Here is a 4695-nt window from a genome sequence, read left to right as displayed (position 1 = left end):
AAAGTCTAGATGCAACAGACAATAGAACATTCTGGTCTTAATGTCCTTCATAGCTAAACGCAGAAATCTGGGCTCTTCATTCCCCAGGCAGGCCTTCTTGTCTCCCTAGTTCCAACAAATTTCCAATATCCCCACCCAACATACTCTGTCCCAGGGCTGGAGTGATGGTCTAGTGGTTAAGAGCACTGGCTGCTGTCCCAAAGGACCCAGGTTCAAAATCCCCAGCACCCACATGGCAGCTCACAACTGTCTGTAACACCAGTTCCATCGGATCTGATGCCTTCACATAAGCACACATACAAGCTAAACACCAATGCACATACAATAAAAACAAACAAACAAACATACACTTTCCCAGATGTAGGGAGAAGGCAGAACTTTGGGGCCCCTTGATCAGAATAGAAAAGAGGTCTATTGCACTGATACTGAATGGTGGGACATTCCCACTGTCTCTGTGAAAAAGGGTTAGGGTGAGCCAAGCATGTGGACACTGGGCCCTTAGGGCCTGCTTCTCTGAGGACAAGCATGCCGAATGAGGCAAAATTCTATGTTTACTACTTATTCTAACAGCCCCTTAGGTGTCGGTGTGCTCAGGCCTTACCACTACGTCTCTAGCTCCCATCTTTTGCTCATGGTCTGTCTCAGAGCAATGCATAGGTGCTGGCAGCAGGCTGGATTCTGCCAGAATCAAATTACCTAGACACTAAACCTGGGTTGGTCCACTTGTAAAATGCGTATCAAACACCTACCACATGGGCTTTCCTAGTAAATATTATAGCATGTTAATTTCCCACAGCTACCACATAAATCACCACAAACTGACTGACTTAAAACTTCAGAAATGTATCCTCTAATAGTCCAGGAGGGCAAAAGGGCAATACCAAGGTAGGAAGACTCTTTCCTGTCTCTCCCAGCTTCTGGCAGCTCCAAATGTCCTTTGGCCAGCACCCTCACCCAATCTAATCCTGTCAGATGAGACAATACACTCAAGGAGCCATGCAGGATTTGCATTCCTCTACCTTTCCAGATGAAGTGTGGGTAATGGCCTATCAATCCTACAACTAGCTCTTCCAGTCTGGACAAGACGATCTTCATTTCAACTGCAGCTCAAGGAGAGCTAATGAGTGGCTGTAGTGGCTTATCTCAGCCACTCCCGTAGCAGAATATTGTTTTCCTCCCATCCTCAGTACCACAGGTGGGCACACGGGACCTGGGTAAGCAATGGAATGTGGTTGAACGGACAAGGAGTTGCTCTGAGCAGAGGTTTCAGAGGCAAAACACATTCTGCTCAACCTCTTGCAGTTTCTGTCTGGAACTTGCCCTGTCGTGCTTCTGCATCTTCCTTAGACCCTTCCTTAGAAAGAGGGAAGAGAAAAGACTCTAATATGAGATGTTGTGCCAGAAGCAGAAATTAAGAGAAATCCTAAACCAGTGGAATCAGCAAGGCAGGTAGTATACAGCATTGTTGTAGCAATAGCTGACTAGAAAAGAATCTGGTGTCAAAAGTTGTGAAATGGCAATTTGTGTTATGTAATTTTTGTTTTGTTTTGTTTTAAATCACAAAACTGCCTCCAATAACCTAGAAAACAGGAAATGTACCTAGTGTAGCCTTGGCTTTGCAAAGGGCTTTCCAAGCAAAACATCACCAGAATGAATTAGCTATTTCTACTACGCTCAAAAACACCTTGAAGGGGAAAAAGTTAATCCACAAAAGAATAAGTAAATTGGCAGAAGAACTGAGAGAAAAGTAGAGGAGTCCCAGAAGTATAGCTTTTGCAAGACGAAAAAATGTGATCATTTCTTCAGTGATAACGGAGGAATACGCAACCAAGGACCTTTAACTAGAAAAGACTTCCAGGGTGTAAGAAAGCATCAAGGGTGCTTCCACAATGTGACCAGAGCCGATTCAGGGGCAGAGGGGGAGAGGGGGGAGGGAGGGAAGGGAAGGGAAGGGAAGGGAAGAGGAGAGAGAGAGAGAGAGAGAGAGAGAGAGAGAGAGAGAGAGAGAGAGAGAGAGAGAGAGAGGCTCAAAGAACAAGGTTAGGGAGTAGACACTTTGCAGTCGTAGGGATTTCAGCCTTGCGGGGCTTATCTCAGTGTTTTCAGTGGCTGGGACAGCCCAGGGCAGCAGCTTTGTCTACCATCCTGTTATGAAGGAAGGGAGTGTGACTGACACAGACAATAACAGAAATGAGCCAAGAAAGAACAGGACACCCAGGAGGCTAAATCATGGCTGATGACACCACTACCCTGCCCTGAGCTAACCTTCATGGTATCTGAGCCTCTGCCAACATGGGTTTGATTTCAGACCAAACCAGCCAGGTCACCCCAAAGCAGGATTGGCTCTGGTCCTGGGCCCAAACCCTTACCCTTGTCAGGAGACTTGCATAGCCTCCGCCCCCAGGACCCTGCCAAAAACCTGTCAGTGCGGATGTTTGTGTGGCTGCTCCAGTGAACCAGGGTTACACTGGGAAGGGAGGTACTTTTTGAAGCTGTAGTCACTGTGTTTGGTGTACAGAACATGACAGCAAGGAGGAGAAAGTCTGGGATTTGGAGCCAGACTCTGTCCAAATCCTAGCTCAGTTTTGTCATAATCATGTGGCTCTGAGCAAGTTGTTTATGCTCTTTGAGTCTCAACATCTATTCACGTGTATCAAAAACACCACCACTACCAGCTGTGGTATGTGATAGAAAAAGCAAAAGATGCTCATTGTCTGGCAGTGTTAATTGTCAATTTGGCAAAATCTAGAATCATCTGGGAGATGGGACTCTGGGTGTGCCCGTGGGGGAACTATATTGATTATATTAATTTGTTTGGGAAGACTCATCTCAGTTGTGGGTGGGACCATTCCCTGGGGAAGGCATTTGGACTCTATTAAATGGAAAAGGGGATCTGAATGTGCAGTCACTGCTCTCTTATGACTGTAGACATAACTTGACATCTTCAATATTCTCTTCATTGACTTCCCTGTCATGAGATATGTCATGAACTGTGAGGCAAAGTAAACCCTTTATCTCTTAAGTTGCTCTTGTCATGATATCATGGCAACAGGAAAAATTCAAATCATACTAACAGTATGTCCCCTAAACATCTCATGGGTGGAATAAATACAAGACGAGGAGGCTGAGGCCTGTGAACCGACAGCATTATCAAGACCCTGAAGTCAGTGCCCACAGAATCTGTGCCCATAGATGTCTATGTATTAGGCCTGGATGAGAAAATGTCACACCATTTCTGAGTCAACAAAATAGGATCCAAACATGGCAGTGGTACCGTAGGATCCAATGTACCTTCTTAGGGGAAAAAAAGCAGTGAAAAGCTGGCAGCCCCGGGAGTGACTAAGAGAAAACAAAGCCCCAGCAACTGAACCTCGGAGAAGTTTACAGAAACAGAGGGGAGCCACTGCCTGGGAATGCACCGGAGGATACCACTTTTGCTGCCTCCAGGAGAGAAACAGCACATCACATCTGCGAGAAGAAACCCAAACACAGTTTTTCTTGAGCATCAAAAGTTGCATAGCCTCTACCATGGCCTGCTTCTGCTTGGAAACAAAAACTAAGGGTGGTTTTGATGTCAGTAACAAAAATTTCCTATTTTTAGCCTGCACAGCTTCTCCCAGCTCTGCTCCTTATAGCTGATACAGAAGACAACACTGAGCCACTATTCTGAATTGTCACAAATTCAAAGGAGAGTAAGACTGAGGTCAGTGCCATTTTCTCAAACAGTGAAGAGGGCTTCTTTTTGGACCTCAGACTTTCTTAGAGATCCAGAAACTGGAGCCTTCAACCCAGAGGTTTGTCTGGCCCTGACCTGAGAAAGTTTCATTCTTTCTTTTCTATGGATGGGGCCAGACTTCAAAGAGACCATCTGTCAAGATGCTCCCTACTCCAAGATCACGTTAACCTGAGGACTCGAGCCATCCTCCAGGGCTTTCTAGCATGCTCCACAAAATTGCCTACGGTGAACTTATCCCTTCCAAACCGACTAGAACCTTCAGGCTCTGTGAATTCCAGCCTGATGTCATTTTTGCCTTCAGCAATAATGCTGGCCAGGACGATCATCCTCCCTTGGAAGCCTTAAGCTCTCCACACAGTGCTGTTCCGGGCATCCATGTCCTGTCTAGCTCTTTGAACACACGCTGTCTCTAGCAGGTTCCCACCAGACATCATAGCTTCTTCTGGCAGGAACACTGGTCTTACTGCTATTTTAACTTGAATTTCACTGATAACCCCACAGATAAGGAACCACATGCACACTGCCTGTTTGTCTCAGTTATACATCTTTCCCTTGAAGTTGCTTTTTTGTTTTAAATAAATAGAAGAAATGACTTGTATATCCTAAACATTAAATTGATAAGGTTTAGAAGTCAGAAATATCCTGCCATACTTGCCACGTACAATTAAAGTTGTGAAAAAGGCTTCCATACCATTTTCTTAGTCACAGTGAATAAACAAAGTAAATACCTTCGCTAAGCCCAATTTTCAGAAAAATAAACTTGTGTTCAGAGACACTGCTTCCCTGGACAGTCTCGGACAGAGGTGAGAATTGAAGTCAGGCCACACACTCTGACTTGTGGAATTTGTGCTATGATGGTCCTCTTCAAGACTAAACTAGGTGAAACCTTGATAAATGGTGGTGACCTGAGTACAGGACCACATGGTCATTCTTGATCTGGTCCCAGCACGTATTAAATT

This window comes from Rattus norvegicus, chromosome 10 (genome assembly GCF_021556685.1).
Source record: "Rattus norvegicus strain SHRSP/BbbUtx chromosome 10, alternate assembly SHRSP_T2T, whole genome shotgun sequence".
NCBI classification, from domain to species: domain Eukaryota; kingdom Metazoa; phylum Chordata; class Mammalia; order Rodentia; family Muridae; genus Rattus; species Rattus norvegicus.
Note: the sequence above shows the minus strand (reverse complement) of the source record.